The 26,438-nt window shown below is 29.2% G+C and overlaps 1 protein-coding gene across 6 annotated transcripts in view; it reads left to right on the forward strand.

Annotated features, from left to right (window-relative positions):
* LOC100570020 overlaps positions 1-26,438 on the forward strand; it is a 231,206-nt gene that overhangs the window by 13,495 nt on the left and 191,273 nt on the right. The window contains exon 2 of one of the 6 annotated variants that reach the window (XM_029490506.1): positions 25,299-25,388. The exons of the other annotated variants lie outside the window; for them this stretch is intronic. The gene's annotated coding sequence lies outside the window, so the exon portion shown is untranslated. The remainder of the gene's footprint in view (positions 1-25,298; positions 25,389-26,438) is intronic. 6 annotated transcript variants of the gene reach the window in all.

The following is a 26,438-nucleotide window of genomic DNA, read 5'->3' on the forward strand; positions in this document are numbered from 1 at the left end:
CGGCCGATACGGGAACAAAAAAATAAATATTGTTATAGCCAAATGATTAAGGTATTTTTCTTGTAGTGGTTAAAAATATTAAATTAGTCAATTTGAATCTTTATTAAAATTATTTTCAATCTTCATTACACAAGGTTCAGTTGGGCCCGGGGGGCCCCCATACATTAACACAAGATAGGGCCTACCGGGAAAATCCCGAATTCCCGGTGGGCCTATCCGCCACTGAAACGTAGATACATAATAGGCTAGCTGCAGCGTGAGATAAAAATTCGCTACGATTTCGTAGAACACGCGAGCTTAATATCATCGTATGGTTTCACGATGAGAGCTGGTGGCTGCATAATGCACATGTACGGCGTCGGACCGGCTGCTGCAGCCGAGCTTAATGACGGGTTGCCGGAAAGGAAGGTCAAAATTGCTTGCACGCCAAAAGTTTGCGTGCTTAATTAAAACGGGCGATATCTTGCTGGACCTGCCTAAACCTTAATTTTGTTTGCATAAACTTAAGCTCTAATCTTTTGAGGTGAACAATTATTTATGTTTGTACACGTGTAGACTGCTGTCGCTCGCTAAACATATACACTGTGTGGTCGGTTCGTGTATGTTTTAAATGTATCGCTGTCTGCAGTTATAACAATATAATATACGAGTGTACCCATCGAACTATATATTATTAAAGTTTACGTGTTGTACGACGTTATCATAATAATAATAATAATAATAATAATCATGTTTGTAACGTCGCGTCGCGATGATCGAATATTATTTAATAGATTGACGAATAATAATTATAAATCAATATTTGTCGAGTGAAATGTTGAAAATGAAAAATGAATATGACACTGCAATGATGTATTATTATATATTTTTATGGAACAATATATGATACATTTTAGGTATAGATACAATGTATACAATATTATATAATATGTATTTTAGTATTGATGAATACTAGATAAAACTTGGAACGCATTTACTAAAATAAATTGTCAAAGTACAAAATAATTCTACCTTTTAAAATTTGGTAAATTAATTATTATTTTTTAAACATATAGAATTATGTATAAATACATTTTTTTCATTTATCTTTTAAGTATTTAATAAACTTAACGATGGATAAAATTAGTTTTGTCTCAAGGTTTTTTTTAAGACTGATATAAAAAAGTGCCTAATTAATTAATAAATTTATATTTTTTATTTTCATTGTTAAAACTTTTAACAACAAAAAGAACATTTTTAATTGACAATAATTGTGTTAAGTTTTGTGTGACACCTACTATTTTTTAATGCATCTACGTTTATTGAAAGATTAAATTAACTAGCAAAAGGAAGAAAATATTTTATTTTTTAAGTATTTCATCAAATAAGCGTATAATCATGATAAATAAATAAAGAGAAGCTGTAATTTATTATTTCACAAATCTAATAAATTTTCGATAGTAATATTTAAATTAAACTTAATAAATGTATATTTATAGTTTATTGCCTGAGTTAAATCATTTACATTGTATGCTATTTGGTATGATATTTATTTTTCGTTCTGTTAATAAAATATGTTTATGAACGGTATGATAATATTTGTGTAATGCATTTCAACAATAATAATAATAATAATAATAATAATAATAATAATAATAATAATAATAATAATAATAATAATAACAATAATAATAAATATTTAATAGAACTGCACAATATTGTGATCACACGGCGTTTTGAATAGGCATTTCGGGTACACCACTGTCGTCGGTCAATTTTTTTCGATGGCTCCTCATCGTCATTATTATTTATTAGTTTATTACCTATAATCAGAGGCATGTACAAGAATTCTGAAGGTGAGGGGGGGGGAGGGGGTACCAAAAAATCAAATTGCCTGCTTTAAAATTGAGAAATACAATAATTATAATTATATGTAGGTAATTACATATATCTTTGCAAGTATCCATGCGGAGGTTTGGAAAAAATTGGATTCTATGAATATTTATAATTATTGCACATACCCCGGTATTTTATCATCAAATTATTTTTATAATAACACCCATAATCTAATTAAATAATTAATAAATAACTATTAGTACTTACTATTATTTATGTATTTATTACAAATATACGGGTTCCCCTTTAACATTAAAGTAACAATTCAAAAATTAGTATAATAGAAGGACATTTAAATACATTAGAAATATTATATGTTATACAATACCTAATAGAAGTACTGATAATAAAACAAACCATCATCAAATGAGGGGGTCCTCATTGGCGAGTGCGGAGTGATAAAGTACATCTTAGAGGCTCATTTTGTAAATAATTTGTGTTGCCGATAGGAATATGGAAGGTTTTTTGAGAACGAGATGTATGCGAAGGGATTTCAAAATATATTTGGGATAGCAAACATGGGGAATCAATTAGGTTAATTATTAGACCAAGAATGCATTTTATATTTAATATAAAATTTCGTTCAAAAGGAGTAAGCAGATCAAGTACGTTTGTGATATTGGTATAATTGTGAGCTAAATAGGGAATGTATAATACAAAACAAGCAAATCTCAAAAATTTTTGTTGGACACATTCGAGTTTATCAGATCCTGAAACAGTGTAAGGATCCTAGCATACAGATCTGTATTCTAAAATATGACAAACTGAGGCACAATATAAATATTTTAGTGGTTTTCCTAATTTTAAGTCTTCGAATAGACGCATTATAAACCCTAAACCTTTAAATGCAGTTTGCAGCGTCGAATTATTTGGCTAAATTTGTATAAACAACATCAAATTGAGACCGATTTAAACTCAAACACAAAATTGGGAAAAACTGAGTTGCATCTACATGGTCGAAACCCGTGTTGTTCTTCAATAAGAATATTATTCACTGATGGTTTAATACTGTGTAAAATCAAAGATTCGAACAGTTGGTTAAGTGAAATTGAATGGAGATAGGCCTTTAATTAGTTATATTGGATTTATTATCAGATTTATGGATGGGTGTGACTGTGTTTTAAAACTGAAGGAAAATAACCCTCATATAGAGACATAGAGAGGGTTAAGCAGCTGTCGCAAATAATAAGACAAAATATTATTTATACTCTTCTAGGTAAATTATTGTCATTTTTAAATGTATATGTGGCGTACGAAGGAAGGAGTGTTGATAAAGGTGTTGTTGTGACTTCGTGCAGGCTTCCTCCGTAGCCAACATATTGTTTGTGTTACCTGTAGGTAGATGGTTGAGGATGAAGAGATGAGGTGACACGATGTTTTTTGAATTAAGATTTAATTTGTTGTTTATTGAGCCGAAAGAAGATTTATTAATTATTACAGAGAGAAGACCTCTGGTCCCAACTATAGTTTGCATGATATTGAGAAGGCAGTAAACGAAAAATTAAATGGAAAAAAGACATACAAACAAGTGTCAGAGATATATGGAGTTCCAATTTCAGTTATATTTAACCGTATAAAGGGAAGAAAAACCCCAATGGACTGTAAATCTAATGGCAGAGTATCAGTTCTACCAAAAGCTTCTGAGCAACAAATTGAACGGTTTCTTATAGCTAGGAGTAGAATGGGACACCTGTGTGACAAGAATGAAATAAAGCATCTAGTAGGAGAATATGTGAAAAATAATAAATTAATAACAGCCTTTAAAGATTCTTCACCCGGTGATGATTGGTACTACAATTTCATGAAGAGGCATCCATCACTTTCTTTCAAAAAGCCAGAACAGTTACAGAAACTCAGAAAAGATGCCAGAAAACCTAATATCATATATGATTTTTATGAAAAACTGGAAAATGTTTTAAACGAACACAATTTATATGACAAGGCTAAGTTTATTTTCAATACCGATGAGAGTGGCTTCAATACTGAGGAAAAGCTCTCAGTAGAATATCTGGGGATCAGGAAGAGAATCGATTTCAGTTTTAGCTTGCGTAGCAGCAGATGGAGCATTTTTACCACCATTTATTATTTTCAAAGGTGTTACAGTACAGCCACGTCGGACTTCTGATGACGATTTCCCAGGTAAATAAATATATTTTATTTTTTTCATGTGACAAATATCAAAAAAAAAAGATTTATTTTTTAATAAATTTTAGGAACTGTGTTCAAACGGTGTTTCAAAAAATGGTTGGATGGAGGAACCGTTATTTTATAACTGATTTCAGTCAAAATTTGTTTCTCACATTCAAAAACTTCGAAGTGAAGATCCTGAAAGTTGTAGTCAAGTTGCAGTTTTGTTGTATGATGGTCACTGCTCTCATATGAGCCTAAGAATAGTGGATGAGGCTATGGAGAACAACATGATTTTAATTAAAGTTCCGAGCCATTTGACTGACAAACTTCAGCCGTTGGACAAATGTGTTTTTGGTCCACTGAGCATGGGAAAAGGAGTTGATTGCTTTCGGTAAAAAAATGATGGGTAAATGTGTTGGTAGAGTTACTAAAAGTACATTTTCTGAACTTCTTGGTACTTTATGGTCAAATGCTATGAAAGCAGACAATATAAGATCTGGGTTCAGAAGCACTGGAATTTACCCTTTTGATCCTTCTACATTTCCAATATCAGACTTTGATCCTATTGATTATGAAGAATACAAAAACCATTTAACTGAACCTAACAATAGTATTCCAAATAGCATAGATGGTATCCCTGAGTTGCCATGTGAACAAGAAAATGTACCATAAAATCTTTCAACAATATCTACAAGTTGTTCAAGAGAAGTTTTATCTATAGATATTGATAGTTAAATTGTTACATTACCATCATGTTCTGCACCTAATACAAATGTTCAATTAAACACCTCAAATAATGATACCGAAGAAGACCTTACTCCTACAGATATTGTAAGTATTTTTACAAACAAACTTATTGAATACAAACAATCAATCTCTTCAAATGAAAGTTCACGCAAACCAACAACTCGTTTAAAGACAGCCAAATATGGAGAGGTGTTAACCACTCTAGAAGTAAAAAAAGACTAGAAGAAGCAGAATTAAAAAAAAATAGCCAAACTAAATTCACCAAAAGGACCACGTAGCCGTCCAAAAAAAAAATGTAAAGCAACCACTCCTCCTCTGGAAGAAAATATAGAAAATGATCTAATTCATGAAGATCATGTTCCATCGTCAAAGACATCAGATGATGGTTATAATGATGTCCCACTTGATACACTAACTATTGAAATAGAATATGAGCCAGTGGTTTGGGCATCAATCAAAGTTGGAGTTTTTATATTAGTTGATGTTATCGGGGGGTCACGGAAAAAAACCCACTACAAATATGTGTGTTGTGTACAAAATGTAGATGATGACGATGGTGATATTATTGTGCAAGGATTCAAAAAAGAAGACGATATTTTTACAATCTGTGTTGATATGGTATTAGCTATATTACCATCTCCAAGAATTGAAATGGAAGGAAGAAAAATGCTGTACATATTTCCCGGATATGTGGCCGTCAATGAAAAACCATGAGACATTTTAAGTAGATTTACTTTTATTATTTTATTATTATACCTAGGTAGGTGAGTAACCTAACCTGTTTTGCTATTGTATCTTTTTCTTAGGTACTGTTAAATAATTATTAATTCAAAAAGTGTAATGTTTATTTAATATTTATTGTTAATGATAGAACTAAAAAGACTTATTTTATTAAAATTTAAGTAAGAAAGACTGTAAGACTGATGTACCTACCTTCTCAGCTATAAAATTATATTAATATAGGTATAGTTATATAAACTATTTAATTTGAAAAATAATATAGAATACATTAATTTCTATGTACATTGTTATTTTATTTCATTTTCATTTGTCCCATCAATTTTTAGCGGAGTAGATTAAACTGTTTACGTTTGCCCCGATCCAACTCATAAATTTTGGGGCAAATGTAAAAACGCATTTAATAACCATTTGAAAATATACTTGATATCTACAGATGATTTGTTTCCTTTTTCCCCCAGATTTTATTCTATTATAGTGAATTATACCAGAGATATCCGTTTCCATTTACCCCAAAATTTTTAATTTTATTAAATGTAACGGGGCAAATGTAAATTTAAAATTGTGAACGGGAAAATGATTTTATACTGAATATGACCTCAAAATATGGTTAGTTGGACATTTTTTACATATAATTACTCTACAAAGTATGTGTCAATCAAAGTAGATAACGGTGGGTGTTTATATAAAGGTATACTTGGTCAAATCTATTTCCATTTAACCCAGTTGACAATTTACCGACAATTTACAAAAAAAAAATTAAATTAAAAAATGTAAGCTTTTTATTTTCCCACTAACCTACTGGTGGAGGGAGGGGATGATTTTTTTTCGATGCCTCTGGACTTGACTTAAACTAAACTGTCCTAAAGTTTAAATGCACTAGTATCAAGAGTGTTATTCGGTAGAAACAAATTTGCTTTTATATTAATACTAGAAACCTAGCCTAAAACCATATAGGTAATATCACAGCACGAATAAAAAAATCAACCACGAAGTACATACTTAATATGAATGATTACAAAATATACATATACGAACACGCACACACTCGCTTTGACATAATTTGTTTATAATCGTAAGACGGAATAAGAAGTTTTATATGACATTTTCCTATATACAACGCTGCAGGAATAACATTAGTTTCTGCCATGAAAACGATTAGCGAGGAGAGAAATGGCCCACCCGAGAGCGTATAATGCTATTTATCTTAAGTATATAGGTGAAGAGCAAACGATGTTTTTGTTTTTGACCTGCACACTAAAACCACTTAAAAAATAAACGCGACTGTATGGTACACACTGTGTATGTACATGAAACAAATCTCTAACGCTATCGTTTACGCATTTAGCTTTAATGAATTATTCAAATGATTTATGCGCGATGTGTAATTTATATTCATTTACGCGTTCGCAGTCTTATCCTAATATTTTGATTTTATCTACGATATGATTGAATATCCATGCGCCAGCAACTTTTTTTTTTGTTGGGGGGGGGGGGAAGATGGGGGGGGGGGTAAAAAGATTTTAAATATATTCATACACAGAGTATACCATCTTATATGCAGGATGTTTCATGAACCATGCTAATTGTGCACCCCATTTCTCACTTTTAATAATTCGGTTATTCAAAACCTGATTTTTGGAATTTTCAAATAGGTATTCTCAAATACCATATTTTCAAAATATAGATTTTTTATACTATCTATTTGTGTTCTGTTACGTTTTCAAATGAGAACCTCCCTTTTCTCCTTCAAATTATTTAGCAAATAATATTGACGCATCAAAAACAAAGTTCGAACTAGTATATTTTGTATTAGGTAGGTATTTAACTTTGTGAACTAAGGATAATAGGTCTATGATAATGAGTTTCTAAGATATGATGACTTGTTAGTAAGTTATATCAATCTGTCAATATTTACAATTTGTAGAAATGAGCCAAGTCGTCAAGTATAAGAATGATCCAATATATTATAGATTATTATATTTTATATTTTGGTGAACCATTTTTAAGGACTATTATTGGTATCCCTTATATAAATAGAATACATATTGTAATAACTAAGAAACTACTCGTTTAAATTTTAAATTAGGTTGGTACTTACATCAAAATTAAAAAGGTGGACAAGTGGGCACCGTTCTGCTGTATAGTAGTTATAATGGATGTATTATATTTGTATACAATGATAAACCATCGTATACGAAAAATGATTGAGCGGTTAGCGTAGTCCTTATTTTTTTTTTTTATCGTTTATTTAAATATACACAATCTGTAAATGTTGTTTTACAAGTTTTATAAGTGCATGTGATGGAGGTGATATGGCTTGAGTGGCTGGAGATAAGAAGCCGCCCATTGGAGGCACTTAAGGTTAGGATTTTAGGCTAGGATTTTAATTTGCTAGTAGTCCTTATAATATTATTATTTTATATTCATTGCTATGGTGATAAGCAAATCGTTAGAAATTATAATCCCATTTTTAGCGTTTTTTCGTGATTTGTCAGTAGTTTTTCTTGACGTTTTCAAAAACCACTTGGAATTTTCAATTTTTATCTTCCAAAAGTACCAACTAAGTTCACTTTTCTATCAGAAATATGCTGATCTCAAAAATCGAAGCATGCTTACTATCCTAAATATTACTGACAGACGGAAATAAACACACACTTCATCGTAAAACCAATATTATTCTTTTGCTCCGCTCAGAATCTAAAAAAAACTGTACACTAAATAATCTTGAAGAAAAACGGGGGTTATTATTTGAAAAACGGAAGTTTGTAATGCCAGAGAACACTTAAGTTGTAAGGAAAATCTCAAGAATTTATATATATGGTCTTTAATAGTATATTTAAAAATTTCAAAAATCAGAATTTGAATTAATTAATTATTAATGAAAAAATGGGGGTAAGGATGCTTGGTGATTTACTCTGTATAAATCATCTGATATATTTTATTTTTATATTATTTTGTATACGAATGTTTACTGGATTGACCAGATGGGAACGTCGGTACCACGAGCTCTATCGGGCGGCCCTCAACTAGTCTACTCTAAAAATATTCTAAAGAAAAAAGAATTTGACATATGTATTTTACTGTGCGTATTATTACATTCGAATTTGTTAAAAAAAATATTTGATTTCATAATAATATAACTAAATTATTTGTCCGCATTCTAAGTGGGTAGACTTTGTCTCATTGTCTTATATTACGATTCGCCATTGCTGATGCGTTTTAAATTCAAAAATGTGATCCAAATAAATTTTAAATTAAATTATGATAATATACCTTACTTGAAAACTGGAATCAATACATTTTTCACTAACTACCATTCTGGTTATTAAAACTAACTAGCGTGTCTTATATTTTTTCTGTGAAATAGCTTGAAAATTACCGGGCAACTCAAAATAGGTTTTTATTTGTTTGAGTTTAATTAATTTAGTTAATTAAGATCAAATATTTCTTTATACAAATACATTTTAACGAAACCTTCGGCTAATTTGTGGAACTCTAACTATAATGGTTGGTGTTACTGAATACTGATACGATAGTTGAAGTTTATTAAGTAAATATATGTTTAGTTAACTTTTGTAATTCTAACTTTGTCTACTTAGTTTAATAAACAAATGGTTTTAAACAAAAATGACTGATTTTATTAAAATTACAATTATTTACCGAATCAAATATAATAAATGTAAGGTACACCGTACATAATGTAATGCTCGGTACAAGTAATGTATTCGAATTTATAAATCCTTTTCAGAACTTTCTACCAACCTATAGTTTTGCCGACAGAAAATTGGCTAGGTTTCTACAAAATATAATATATTGAGAATTAAAATTTTCAAACTCACATAAAGGAATAATAGTGACAACAGGTAATGGGAAAACTCAATTCGTAAAGTTTTATCCGTGCAAGTATTCAATTATTAAGGGGGTTCACACTTTTGAACCCCCCTTTATTGTTTTATTATAAAAATACAGAATATGAAAAATTATAAGCAACCCGGGTATAATAATGTAGACTTGATCATGTTCATTTTCGATCTAAATATAATAATGTTGCAAATACACATAAACATGCAATTTTGTATTACCTACCTATTTATATAAATTAAATAAAAACGGTTTATTGGTCACATAATGTATAATATAATTAGCGTCATGTAAAATACTACCACGAAACGAATAATGAATTTTATGAAATTTACTTAATTGGGCACAGTAGGTACGTAATATAATAACTGGTGGAAAAAAATTCAACACGACTAACTTTCTGCGGTTGAAAATTTCATATTCGGCCGGATTCCCAAAGAAATATCAAGTTAATGTTTGACGTCATAAAATTTAATAAACGCTGTTTTATAATTTATATAAATGTGTTGTTTAATTTTCATTTTAGAGATTCGACTGGAAATTCGATTAAAGAGCGTAGGGTTACGTTCGGGAATGTAGCCGGATTAACAAGATATAATATAATATATACTTACGCGGGACATATTTTGCAAGTCTTGTCATTTAAATGGCGATATATAGGTACTATTATCTTAATAATTTGTATTTTTTTTCGTAACCACTGCAGTTACTGCATGCAGAGTTGATCTATTCGCGTCGATGTTTCGCGGTAGTTTTAGTGAAAATATTTTAACGTATTATACCTATTACCTATTACACGCGATTACGTACCTATATACTATACCTATTGTGACGACGTGAAATATATCGCACTAGGATATTTACTTACAACGATCATACCTACTATAGGTTATAATATAAATATTATTTATTGTGATGGGTGTAATACACGCAGTAATCCATCAAGATCCGTTCACTATCTATAACGTGTACCTACGATTTTATAATGAATCAGCCAGTTTGATATATATTTTATTTTGTCTTTCAAAAATTATACCATTATTTCATTCGTATTGACGCAGCGTATTTAATCATATTTTATAACATTGATATTATATTTAGGCAAAAAGACTGGGAGGTAGGTACCCAAAAGTCAAAACAATAATACACTTATTATAATTATTATTGTATCTCCGCAGATGTATGATGTATCATTGTCTTTACGTCCTGGTTCTGTAAGTTAATATTATTGGCTTTAATTTGGATATAATCACCGGGACTTTAAACGGAAAAAGTTATGGTTTTCACTGTTACGCTATTTATATTTTATACTCTGCAACCTGTGTATGCTATATAAAATAAAATATATTATATTTTTATTTTATTTAACTTTATTTAACATTTTTAAAATTTAAATGTTGAGATCTTTATGATTTAATTATTTAAGTTTAAAATAATGCTACTTAGGGTTTCCTAAAGTTATACGGTTACTAGTAAATAATAATATTATAAAATACAGGAACGTAATAGTATTCGTCTAGAGCAGTGAATGGTGTAAATGTTTAGGACGTATAATACGTATACCTTTAGGTATAATATAGAAGGTACGCCTGGAACAGTGAATATCCATAATAATTTTTTATGAGCTTTTAAAGAATGAATTTTGATAAAATTGGAAATTCACGATTTTAATGATTTTAATTTTTATTCAATGTACTTAATCGTAGACACTTAAAAATTTTTACTGTTCCTAGCATTTTCCATATTCAATACAATTTTAAAAATATTTAGAATAATTTTAAGCAATTTATATGTGTAATCTTGATATATAGGTACATTAAAGTGTATTATAATGACTTTACATTCTGTTATTGTAAGTGAATATTGGCTGTGATTTGAAATTAATTACCTGGAATTGGAATCCAAACTAATAAAAAGTTGAATGTAAATTAATTTTTTATGAGCGTTTGAAGTTAGAATTTTGACAAACTTCTTTAGAATCGCTAAAATTAGCAAATAATTTTGTAATTAAAAATTCATAACATTTTTAATATTCATACCGGAAATTTGAAAATGTAATAAAAGGTTACATGTAGGTACGTTTTATTTTTGGAATTGTAAAAAAAAAAGGTTGAGTGTAATTCCACAAATATTTTTTACGAGCGCCTGAAGTTAAAATTTCGATGAACTGGGTATTCACGACTTTGACGATTTTAGATTTTTTTTTAAAATTTAATTCACCAAGTATAATAAAAGAAACTTGACACATTTCATTGATACTATAATTTTACACATTGAATAAAATTTTAAAAATATTCAGACTAATTTTCACCAATTTATTTCCGTAATCTCGATAGATGGGCACATTAAAAAGCCGACAAGTACCCAAAACAATTGTACACTTATTGTTATAATATTATTGTAGCTTAAATTATCATTTTCAATACTTAACATAATTTTAAAAAAAATCGTGTAGTTTTAAGTCATTTAAAAGCGTAATATTGATAGATTCAGCCATAAAAACCTACGGGTACTTAAAACAATAATACCAACACTTATTATTTTCATATTATATTAATATTATATATTATTATATTATTATTTATATTAATATTGTATCCACATTGGCCGAAATAAGGGATGGGCTTGAGGTTACTAGGTCTCCTAAAATTTCTGGAAAGTCCCCCCAATTCAAGAGTTAGTACTTAGTACTAAGCATAATATAATATAATTTTAAGAAAATAATTTGGATAGGCCTCTCGGTTTAGCCCCCTAAAAATTGGACTATTTGTTCTTACCATGCTCCGCTGACGTGTCAATGACTTTATAGTTTATATTCAATGTTACTGTAAATAGATTTTGGCTTTAATTCGATTATAATATAATCACAATATAGTGAAACAATTTCAAAATTTTTAGACAATTTTTAGCTCTTGTAAATTAAACCTATAGGTACCAATTATTTCAATTATAAAACTATTAATGCATATTTTACTAAACTTTAGAGGACTATAGTTAATAAGCTAGCGAACCAAAATTGATGATTTGATTATCAATATTTTCAGAAAAAAAAGCTTTACCGGAATCCATTAAAAAATATAGTAGTTACCATTTGAAGAAATAAAGTTGATTTTGCTATTGGTACACCTGCGTGTTTAAAAATTTTGAAATTATTATAAAAAAATTGCCTGCTAAAAATAAAGAAACGTATGTTTTAGTTTTTTTTCGTTTTTTTTTATGTCATCGATCCATAATCGTTAAAAAACTCCGCGTACAATGACATAAGATACACCCTGTACGTTCTTTACTATACAAATAATTGTTATTAAAAAACAAATTAGATCGATGTTGACCTATTCTTTTTTTAAACGCACAGTTATGAATTTGTGAATAAAAATATTATACATTAACCTAATCTACATTTCGCTGTTTTAGATTTCGTAATAATGTAATCTTCAATCCTCCTCCTTACAATTATAGCCTAGAATATACACGGAATAAATTGATTCTGGTGTTCAATAACCATCACGGATGACACATCGTAGTATTATATGATATTTCATTAAGGTTCGAGTCGTACGGTTTCACCGTAAAAATCGAATTCAATATATTATACTATATATATATATATATATATATGTATATATACACCCTTACCTACTAGCTCAACACAGTGTTTTCGAAAGTAATTTTTCGATTTCTCGGTGAACGGGTCACCACTCACCGAGTGGACTTATGTACTTTATACTGTCGCTGTCGCCGGGGGCGGGCCGACAAATAATAACCACGGTGAATACCCCCACGAGGTGCGTCCCGAGAACTTATCTCGAAGCGTAGTCGGTCACATTTTTTTGTGGTCGCAAAAGATACCTGGAGTGCGAGGTGGGTACTCGAAAATCAATTTTCGCGCTGTTGAAATCATTTTTACAACCCCGTCGTGGTGACACAGCGGCGCTGGCATACCACAGCGTTTTGTCGTCCCGCACAGTGATTAACAATAATCGCTCTTGCACGACATCCATTTCGAGGACGCTGAAAACTTACAAAACAACACCATCTACGACTGCGCAGTGGATGCGAAAATCCTGCAATTTTATTGAGTTGTCAATCTGGCTCCAATTCCATGATAGGTTAGTGTCTGCTTTAGTCTGCTTTAGGCTTCGTTTATATTCGTCTAATACGTGTCATCTCTTAACTAGTTGTACAATTGATTCCGATACTAGCGTGATTTCTATGTGAGACTGTGCTTCTCTACCATCTCTATATACTAGCTTAAACGTTAGTGTGCCGCTGTACTTGAGCCATCAGGTTTAGAGAGGATATCGAAATACATGAGTCTTTCACTGACATCCTCTCTATGGTCTCTCTATTCCATTGATTTTACATTAAAGCCACCGTGAATATAACCGGGACCTCCGAGATCTAGGAAGTTCGCGAAATTATTAAGGTCCAAATTGTGGTGACCAATAACACAAATTTGTTGAAATATTATTAATTTAATTTTTTTGATTTATTCTCATACCACAATTTTCTGAAATAATTGTTTCATTAAATTTGTGTCTTTTTTTTATTTTTATATCGTTAATTTAGATTTTGGGGGACGGGGGTCGTAGAATTGTGCCACCTAGGCCACTCTATCTTTATGACATTGGCTAAACCTCTCTCTGGAAGACTTCGGGTTGAGCAGTTAATAGTTAATTATATAAAATATGTATAAGAACATTCTAAAAAGTTCATGAATAAATGGAAACATTTTTAGTGTTTCTTTTTATTTTATGAATTTACTCATCTCTAACAACGATTTAGGATGGTTATTAGCAGATTTTATAATACAGACCTATTTTGAAAATGTTTGCATTAATTTTCAAAAGTTTTATACAGAACTTTCTAACAGATTAGTGTGAATGTGTTTATCATTTCACGTACGTACGTCATGACGTCCTTATGATGCTTTTCTTTTTTTCTTTTGTCATGTTCAACTGTTATATACTGTCACAAACGATATATAAGGGTGTTAATTTTGAAATTATTAATAAAAAGAGACTAGGCAAAAATAGAAAATATACTTAAGAGCAATTTTTAATCATTTAAACAACTTTTTTTCTCAGACTGTTGTTTTGTAATTCCTTGAAATTATTTAAAAGGAATATTTTCAAATACCTTAGTGTTTTAAGAAATAATGAGTGTTACGTTAACGTTATAAAGGCTTTAACGTTGAATCTTTTTTGGGTTGCAGGTCTCAAGGAATCTATTGATATAATTTTTAAACTGTTTGATATTTTTTGAGCATTAAGTTTGGGTAAACCAACATCAATTTTTAATTTTTGTTTGATTTTTTTGGTTTCATTTCAAATAATTTCCAGTTGGGTAAATATTAATGGTTGTTGAGACAGATTGTGCGTCTAAAATAGTTTAGTTGTGTGTAAAATACAAAAGTTATATGAGTAAATTAAAAAAAACATAATGCTAAATATTATTTGTCACTAATAGCAACCGATAGTCCGTGCCAAAGATAAATTTTTTAAAAAAATGTATAATATACCATATATCTAATAGTAAAAAATAAAAATATTCCGATTTTCGAGATGAGCATTTTTTCTGATAGAAAATTGAATCTAGTTAGTACTTTTCTAGGTAGGATTTTATCCAAAATTAATAGTTTTAGATAGCGTCAAGAAAATCAAAAAAACTTGATAATTTATACGCAAAACCAATTTATGAAAAATCGATTTTATTACCCTTGATATTTTCACCAAATATTTATATTTGCATTTTTCTTAAATGGTAAAATGTTTGAAATATTTTGTCTCTTTATGCAACTATTGTAGCCTTGAGAAATTTTTCGAATTTTGTAATTTTTTTTATATTATTCTCGATAAAAACTTTTTCGATAAAATCTTAGAAATTTAATGCTAGGTTCCTTATAAGTTTTAAGAGGTCGCTAAACATGCATTTGTTGTCTCCGTCTTACACACGCATGACATAGCAAGTTTCCATTACCTAGTTTAAATAGTGTGTTTTTAGTTTTAATATTAGAGTGAATTGACCTATTATCATACTCTTAGGTAAGAATATTATCCGTGCTTAAGTGTTGGAGATTTTTCAATATTTTTAATTTCAAGTAAGATATGTGTATGTGCAATATAAAAAATTGAAAATTCTCATATCTCGCTTGAAAATTAAAATATCAAATAAAAGCCAACGCTTAAGCACAGATAATGTTATCATCTAAACATGTTATAATAGGTAATTTCATTCTAGTATCAAAACTTACAGTATACTATTGAAACTAGTGAACGACAATTTGCTATGTCGTGCGTGTGTAAGACGGAGACATCAAATATATGGTTAGTGTCCACTTAATATAAGTTCAAAAATATTGAAGATACATAGGCACGATTTTTTTTTATATAGATACATTTAAATTTCAAATTTTGATAAAATTCATGAAAACTTCGAAAATATTCAAACTATTTTTCAGTTAAAATTCACAAATGATTTTCCTTTCATAGCTATAACATTAGAAATGTTGATAGAAGACACTCAACAAATGTTCCTACGTTAAAAAAAAGTACAAAAATCCGGACTGCAATTTGGATTATATCATTATTCGTACTTATATATTATGGCGCAGCCAAAACTTTACTTTTGACACTCACCTAATTTATTTTATTTTATTATTTTATTTTATGTGATCCCAGAGAAATTTCCCCCTGATAGGTCTTGGGGATCTAAGTCCGTTTTCATTTTATCGTTATGTTTAAATTACACAGTTTAAAAGGCAATGTTTTGTAGAGGGTTAGGTCTATTACTTTCTTTTGATCTATATATTATAATATTAGAGTTTCCTAATTTTGTTTTGATAACATCAATATAATATTGTAGGAATAGAATTTCAACAACGTATATAATAGTGGTAATTATGCGGTGGGAGGGGATGATGGGAGGAGTTACATCTGTTCAAAGATGAGCTTTTCAGTGCATTTTATGCATTGTAATCGCACTGAACTGATTGTCCCGTTGTCATTGTACACCGTGTTTTATTAGCTGACAATCGAACGTGGCTTTTATGCGCTTTGTTGTGTCTACTTAATACCATTCACAGTGGCTGACAACTAATCAACCCTATCCAAGGCGTGGTCGAACAAAACAGTGGTAGTAACGGTGGTTCTCTAGGATATATTATATTCAACCGATGGTACGTATTATATATTATATTATATTGCTTGATTCGCGTTACTTTTATAACATTTGTCACGTGAAAAATGGACATTTTCCCTTTATAATAACGAGACGAAACAGATTTTCGTTCCCGGAAACCAATTACGTGTAAAAGACTTATTCATTTTAAACATATTAGAGGTTCTATACACTTACGTGTAAGTTCATATTATAACAATGGCGATGAAAAATAAAAAGGTATTTTAGTGGTAATAATTGATACTTAAAATTCGATCGCCGTTATAATATTATATATGTTAGCTGGATATATTATGATCGCGGTGCAGTGCACTGCTATGTTAGTAGGTACTAAAACAATTGTTAAATAATAATCAAATGCACTTATGCACTCAAAATAAGCTTGGAAAGTCCTAAATTACCCGTGAAAAATTTTATCGTTTAACAAAAAATTAGAAAAAGCGGGTAAGTTGGTAACATTCTGCTATACCTACATAATTAAGTGTATAGAGAATAACTGTAATGGATATATAAAATTTTAATTCATAATAATCATTACATAGGTACGATAATCATTGTATACGAAAATGATTCTGAGCATCAAGTCATCCTATAATATTACTATCTATAAGTTAATTTTATGATATTATTGTGATTAAAGTAATTTATTTTACTATTAGGAATTAGTAAAACAGTAGGTTAAATTAATTTTTTCTAATAAAGTTACACCAAAAACCAAAATACATTTTTTCAAAAACTATAGTTTTGTATAAAATTCTCAATTTTTTCTTAATTTTTTATTTGTTTTCCTTGACACTTTTGAAAACTATTGTGATTTTTTTCTTTTAACCTACTAGATTCACTTTCCTACCAGAAAAGATGCCGTTAATGAAAATCGAAGAATTTTTCTGTCCCAAAAGGTGGTGATAGATACGCACACAAAAAAAGACACATTAATGTATAATCAATATATTCATCGCTCCGTTCAGAATCTAAAATACAATTAGTATAAGCAAATAGCACATAACATAGTTTTTTCAACCTTGCTAGCATAAACTATTAAAATACCTATGCTAAAATATGTAAGATAGAATTTCGTATACGTTTTATATAGTATACCTTGTACTAAATGTAAAACAAATCTCGAATGTTTATCAAATTTATACAATTCCTTCTACAAAGAAGTAAAAAAAAAAACATTAAGTAAATGTATTGAATTCACAGCCCTGGAGATTATTTACTCTGACATTGTTTTTTGAAATAATGTATATTATCTATTTAAGTACCTACCTTTTCTCTGTTTGATAAAATAAAATTTCATATCTAATTAGCTCGTACTAAATACTGTCAAGTGTCAGGGGTGTAATTTCAGTTTTTTTTCGGGTGTGCGAGATTTTAGGCAGGCCAATTTTAATATTTAAAAAAAATGTATAAACCTGTACACAATATAAATATAGATATGAATGTATATTAATATTATTACTTTCCATCATATAATCCTGATTTACTCTTCTCAACTAATGTACTTTTCAAATAGCTGGCAATGTATTAAACGCTTATAAGCAACTAAAGCCATTACTTTTATTTGAAAAAAAGGCGAATGCGGTATAAAGGAATACACTTTAATTCCAAAATTAAACTCTATTCATAGAAAATATCACATTATTAATTATTTTTAAATTTTAATTAGTGGTTATCTACGGATTCTAATATGTTTACTGTCTCTTCTAAATGTATACTGCTGGTTTCTTCCTCCTCTGCAGCAGCTGCAGTTATAGCTGCTATAACCATCAGATAATTTAATTTATCACCATTCACCACCCGTGGTGTTTCATAAATAGGTTTTAACTCGTTTAAAAGATGAAAAAAGTCTTTCATTAGAAGCTTTTAATATTGCCATATTACTAATGATAATAATATAGTTTCGTTAAATGCTTCAGAATAATCTAAGACATAATCAAGCAGTAAAGTTACACTTTAGACCTAAGGCTAATGATCTTGATTCTTATTTACTTTCTCAAGATGACCGACATGTTATTATCACTTGTTAACGAATATACTGAAGGCCCAACATCAACTTGAAGTTTTATTCGTTATAATATGTACTACCACATTTTTCCGTTTCTCCCAACGAGTAACACCACTTGTCAGTGCTTGTCGCGAACTATTATTCGAATAATACCGTTGAGTAATTTATAGTGAATTACTCTATGAATAGACGAGCCGTGGTTATCACATAAGGATAAATAAGAATAAAGCTAATAAAAAAAAAAAAATAAACATTTTACTTAAAAAAAAATTTATATATAGTATACTAAAATAATAAAATGTATATTATATATTATATATGCATATACGAGTATATTTTATTCATATTTAAGAGTTGTAACGGCTCATAGGATCATCAGCGGACGGTCAATTATTAACACAATTAAGTAAGTGGTGCAGTCGCCACCGTGCCCCGTAAAATTACGTCCCAGCTTACTGTTATAATATTATTACCAAAAATCAGAACACACATAGACATCTATCAAGTAGGGACCTGGCTGGATATTACTTAGTTGTACTTAACTATAAATGTATATAAATACCGCAATACAATACTATCTTATATATACCATTGTCCATATTAAGAGTTTACGCATGACACATGTCACATATGTATATGCATAAGCTACCTACCTATTAGGTCGAGTGACCTAATTTAAGTTTTAGTAGGGGGGGGGGGCAAAAGTTTTAACAGGCCTATATTAAAAATAAAATAACAGTTCGCTTGGCTCACAAGCTAATTTCCACTTACATTTTTATTTTGATACAATTCCCGTCTTGCTTAACTTTATATGTGTCAAAAATATTCTCATTGCATACCGAAAATACCTCGGGGAGCTAAATAACACTGGTATCCACTTCAGTGGCGTAACTTTAGATTTTTCTAGAGTTGTCAAACAAATTAAATTCCAATAAGAAACATGACTGCTAAAACGCATAATTGAAAATATTTTGAATATATTTATTTTATAATATATATTACTTTACTATTGCTAGGATTTTGTGATTAATCTACTCTTTTTGGGTGTAAGATGCTGTGAAAGAAATGTCTTTTTACATTATATTATATTTTAATTTATTGCCATCCTGACCGGCATTGTCCGTAAAATTCACTTGTGATTATGCGAGCAGTATAGGAAGAAAATAGGATAATTTATTTAATAAATCCAATTTTTGAGTTACTCTAACTTGGTCAGTTTTGAAAATAGAAAAAAACTTTTTATACAATAAATGTTTAAAAAAAAATACTCTATCCGAATCCTCAAAAAAAAAACTGAGGTTGCCGTTTAAAAAAAAGTAAATCGAACTGCGCATGTGCATACCGAGTGAGCTAAAAATTTGAAATTGGTCTGAAAATATGTATTTAAGTGCTCCCTATCACCTCCTGAAAACCCCATTTCAATACAAAGTCACTCATCTGAGACATTCAGTGGTACCAAATATCGTGATCACACTGTAAACATCATAGTATTATACTATTTGATTTTAAGGTTAGTTTATTTTAAAAATATATGTATAAAAATTGTATATGCCATATTTTTACTAATTATAATAGTAATATTATAATGTGTGACCAATGGCATCCGTTTCAATAAACAATAAAAATATTTTATTTTCGTGGATCAAAACTATATTCATATGTGACCCACCCTGTAGCATAACCTATAGGGTTTGAAGAAAAAAAGCTATAAACACCCTCCGAGTCTCCAAGGAATCTATTGATATAACTTTTGTTGAAAACGGTCCAATAATTTTTGAGTCTATAGGGGGACATTAAACAAAAAACGTATTTTTTTATACACCTATATGGTTATATAGTATACATATATATATATACATACATTATACGAAGAAAATTTGAACTACCAATATTGTATGGAATGTTATAGATTCTATAATAGATTTTAGTATATGGCCATAGTATAGGTACCTAGGTACTGTTACTTTGAATGTTATGTACCGTGTCCGTAAAAAGTAAAAACAAATTATTTAAAAATAATATGTAATTAAAATATATTGCACCATCGATGACAAATAGAGTTCAGGCACTATCGTATTTTGAAACCTAAACGTATTATTTTGATTTCTGATTCTGATCCGTTGAATGTAATGATGTGTTTTTTTATTATTATTTTTTTGTGTCTGAAGACCGGTTAATGGTTATCTAGTAGAAAAAAGCTCTGTTCATCACCTTCGTCGGAGGTTTCTGGTAACGAATTGGATCTAGTTGGTACCTTTGGGAGGTTAAAATCGATAATCGTCAGAACTTTTTTAAAATATACGAAAAAACAAATACAAACATCTGAATTATTAATATAATTGTCAAAAAGTTAGACAGCCTTCGCTTGGACCGTCGCGGTCGTTTGAATTTGTTAAGTTATTTTTTCAATAAAATTGTCTATAACATTTTTATTGCTCGGTCAATGAACGTCAAGATTCCTTGTAAAAGTTGTTAATATGTGAATTAAAAAAATTGAGTGTTGAGCGTTAAAATATAGAATTTAGTACCTAAATACTAAATAATATTGCCTATATAGGTACAATTAAAATAATTAAATAGTTTTTATTAAAAAAATAAATTCAATGTTTTCGGAAAAAATGAAATCAACCCACCGTAATGCTAAATATAGTAAAATAAATTACTTTAACAGCAATGTCAAAATACATGTCATGAATTAATAATGCTTTGTAGGTAATAATGCAGAATCAGTTCATCCTTCGTTCAGAGTCATTTTTCGTGTGCAATGATTAAGGTACCTACTTATTTGGTATATGATTGATATGCATTGATTTATTCAATGACGAGTTATATCAGATATAGTTATACTTTAATACTGTATCTCTACTACTTTCTCTATTAAAAAAAAATAAATAAATAAAATGTTGACAAAAACATATATTATACACTTATTGTAATAATATTGAGCCATTTTCACAGAGTTACTCTGGGGAAGATTTGTGTCCGACAGTTTCGGGCGTGAGACGCCTTATCTGCTGCAGCAGGCTTTGTAACGCCTCGGACATAATTTCAGCTCTTTTTTGCACATAGACACACCCGAATCGAATGCTCCCTAGCCTCAGCAGTATAGTTTATGCATAAAATACCGACAACACGAATATGCTGGTTCGGTGTTCGTTTATCTCCCACGTGAATCCAGCAGGACTGCTGCGGTGGGAACTCGTATAAAAATAATAATAATAATAATAATAATAATAATGATATTTTATTTATATTAATCCGCTGAGCGCAGGTATACGGTGTAAAAACGTCCCGGTCCTCTTTCTTTCGGTTGTTTTTCGCGACGTCTATCCCGAGGGGAAGTATTAACCGTTGTATATTATTATATTATATTCTTATATACAGGTATACCTACGTATTCTCATCCGGAACACGAGTTTTTCCGGTGTAGGTCGGGCACCGCATTTTATTACTATAGTATACAATCACCGCAGCTGCTGCGGTATATCAGCTACACAACTACCAGTGTTAGACATTATCTAGATACATTTTTCGTATATTTTATCTCATCTAGATAACTTTTAAATAATTTATCTATTATCTTATCTATATAATATAAACGGTCTTTATTTTAAATTATCTAGATAATTATTTACTCTATAGTCTATTTATTTTTTTATACAATATTTATTCACACAATTTCACTGCATTGTAATAATATGACCCGTGGATCTACAAAAAGATAATATAGAGAAAATATAACACAATATAGAGAAAAAAAAATATTTGTTATCGACAATATTCTTTCCGATAAAAATCAAAAACCAAAAACTATTATTACCTATGGCATACAATTACTAATGATAAAATTCTAAGGATAAAAGTTTTTTACTAAAATACTATATCTCTATTCAATCATAATGTGGGTTTGAAAGGGTTAAATGTTTTTTTTTATGTAACCAAATGTACCATAGTACCAATCTGTTGACTGTTTATGTAACATAAGATAAATGAAATATCAATGTAAATTTATTATATTTTTTTTTATAACCAGCTATCAGCTAAAGTTTTTTTTTATAAATTATCTAAGTACTATCTAAATAATTTTATTTGAATTAATCTATTGTCTCATCTAGATGATTATATTGAAAAATATTTATTATATTATCTCGATAAATATTTGATTATCTATGCCTAACACTGACAACTACACGCCATCGAGTTGGCTACGTACTTCACATACTGACATATTTAGCCCCCCCCCTCCTTTATGTTTTTACTTTTTAACACTTCCCTGTTAAAATTTAAATCATCGTATAAACAAAAAAATCCCTGTCATGATGGGTAATCACTATGGGTAACAATGATTATGAGTATTTTACACATACCTACACTCTGTTCAACTCAAGAAACGTAATCGGTTGTGCGCATGGGCAACGACGACAATACTACACGGCAGGTATATGCAGTCATGCAGATAATTTACTGGGTGGGGGTGACAAATGGGTGTTGCCTGACTGTGGTCCTCGATGTACATAAAATCACTCCTATTTAATGTTGAAATTTTATTTTTAGTCGCATCGGTTTATGCGCATACGGGTGTTCTGATATAATGGCGATTTACGCAATAACGATTGTGCACGATAATACGCGATATTGTTTAATCACTTAAATTGGTGTGTCAACACCTAAAATGTTTAATGCTTTGAACGATTTGTGGAGGTAGTTTTTTTTCCATTCCCTTGGGTTGTGTTGGTATACCTATGATATCATCCTATTATATTATAATATGTATTATTTCCTATTGGAGGCAGTTGTAACGTGTTAATTATCTTTATCGACGGCTGTGAATCACAATTACTGTTCATAATAATAGGTTATGTTGACTCAATATTATCCATGAATATAATTAATTAATTAATTAATTGTTATAATAACATTTTCGTCCCGGGTGACATGTATCTATTCGGTCGAAAATCAATAATACGTCAGAGGAATTTTAGGAAAGCTAAATATTTGATAAATTCTTGTCATTCCATCACATATTTCATAAAACTGTTGAGGACCATCTACCAATTTTCTCTTGTCCGTAGAACATGTATATATTATTTCCCTTAAATGAGACAAAATTATAAGTTGTATAATAATTATCACACTGCACATATTATTAAACTTTTTAATTTGTTATATTAATTTAATCGTATTAATGTTATTATTATAAATAACGTACTTAAGTAAATATAATATCATTGTGTATATTTTGATACTAATAAATAAAGCGGTTTACAATATTGTTGTATATTTTATTTTTTATTATATAAAATTGAATTATTGAACACTTTTTAGTACTGATACAATATTATTGTATATGACACCGCATACAATAATATAGTTTATTTCAAATATTTTAATAAAACATTTTTTTTTTTTAATGATATCATATAAATTCCTTGTGCTATATTGTTTTCAAATTTAAAAGCAATGATAAGTCATGGCATTTAGAAAATACTAATTAGCATCGGTTTACTACAAATTAGAATTTTATAAACACTAATACCTAGTTAAATATATATATATTATAGTGACGTATCAAAAATTACAATTGCACATAAAATCAATATCTGATATTTAAATTCATTCAATCAACCATCGGGATACTCAAAATTTAAAGTTTTAGAAAATATGGTATTTGAGTTGAATTTTTGAGTTCAAATTTAACGGTTTGATTATTTAAATTCATAATAAAATTCTTGATTCACTGTTAGTTTTATAAAATGTATCAAACCAAAGTCCGTATTATGTTGGCCAAAGTTTAAAAAAATAATCTTTCAAATAACTATTTCTATAATGTTAAATCTAATAATTTTTAAATATATAATGAAAAAGTTATGAAAATAGATTTTGTAAAAATGTGATGGTCGTTAAATTTCAACTTTTTTTAGTTTGTGTTTCTGGATTACTGATGGGAAAATTAAAAAAAAATGACATTATGCCATTGTGCCATCTGTGACCAATTTTCAATCTGTATACACAGCGATGTATATTAAAGGTGAGCACTGTGAATCGACTGGAGCAATATAATCGGATATTCATCTGCTTAAAGAAGTGTTTGGAAAAAAAACACAAACATAAAAAACTAAATATTATGATTTTGTAGTCAATAGATTTCTTGCTCAGAATCTTAAAAAATTGAAAGTTTATACAACAATACGTCATTACAGCTGTGAATGGATTTATTTATGTATGCGTTGTTTATATATTTATTTAATAACACTATGCATCGCTGCCCGGATTATTGCCGTCAAAATTGACGTACGCGTATGTTAAATTATAATAAATTGGGGCCCAGATTTATTTTGTGCATTTTAATATTTTATTATTTTCCGCTTGATTTCGTATTTTACCCCAAGTAAATCGCGAAATACGGTTCACAATGTCGTGAATAAAAATACGAAAACTGTTAGTAAATATTTCTGTAGGTACATTAATGCATTGTGGTTTTATGTGACAACGCATATTGTGTTTACTAAACATTTTTTAAAGGATCGTATATGTATTACGGTATCTTTATTATTCGTATTTTATTGTCATCTTCTACGGAAAAAACGTTATTTGTTTCCGGCAAAACTATTCTTACCGTATTTGTACTACATTTTCATTATTATCATTCATTAACGATATGCAGCCAGTCACTACTATTTTACAGTTACTCTGATTTGGTTAAGTTTAATAATATATTCTGTTTAAATTTGTTGTAATGGTTTTGATTTTGTTATAGATTTTAATGCTAGTGATTCACAAATAACTAGGCAGGTGTGGAAATATAGTTTCGGTTAAAATGTTACTTTTTGGAACAAATAATACATAGGTAAGCTCATTATAATTAAACATAAAATATACTTATTATTTATTTTTATGTGTATATGAAATAATGCCTGTTAAATTAACAAAAAAGATAATAAGCGTTGGTTACCTTAGGAAAAAAAAATATATGCGACGTCCATAATATATTATAATAATATTTAAAATTAGATAGGTACCTATATACATCTAGCTAATTTTAATTTACCTTAAACTTTTATTTTAATTTAGTCTCTTTAACTATAATTTATAGACCATTAAAAAAAGTACTGACATTGTTTTCATTTTAAAAGAAGTTTAAGAATAAATTGGCAGTTTTAATTAAAATATATGTCATGTTTTATTCTTAAGATACTTGTGGATTTCTACTTTCTTTTGTGTTTATTTTTTAGATAACATTTACCGATTTTAACAACTGAACCCTTTTTCTACATTATAATCTCATCGAATTATACTAATATTATATTGAATCTGCTGCTGTTAAATGAAAAAAAATCACACAAGCAGCAGAATAAGAATAGGTAGTGATGAATGCCATGATAGAATTTCTAAATGTAATACTGTTATTTATTTTTGGATTGAAAATAAATTCATTCAGAACAAATTATGTTTAAATACGGCAGCAGTTGAAAATTTCACAATAAATATCATTCTCGGCACAGTATTCTGTATTATTGTAATATTATAGCGTTGAGCGTAGTGATAAATGAAAGATGATGGTACCTACCTAAATATTTATAACAATCGTCGAATCGTTATATATAATATTATATTGTGATTTGTGAGCGCAGATATTAATATTATATTATATTTTTTACGTCCATGTAGCATTGTAGCTGTTATAGACATGGTATATTTAAAAGAGTTTCGATAGTAATAATTTATTAATGAAAGGGGTTTTTTTTTAAAAGCAAAAGCGAATAAGACCACATGGTTAATTTCAGACGTGTATTATGCATAGAGTTAAATAATTTTTAAAAATTGCTTTAATTTATACAATAATATTATGATCATCGTAATATATTTTCATAAGAATATAATGTACGTTTTCAGTTTA

This window comes from Acyrthosiphon pisum, chromosome A2, assembly GCF_005508785.2.
Source record: "Acyrthosiphon pisum isolate AL4f chromosome A2, pea_aphid_22Mar2018_4r6ur, whole genome shotgun sequence".
NCBI classification, from domain to species: domain Eukaryota; kingdom Metazoa; phylum Arthropoda; class Insecta; order Hemiptera; family Aphididae; genus Acyrthosiphon; species Acyrthosiphon pisum.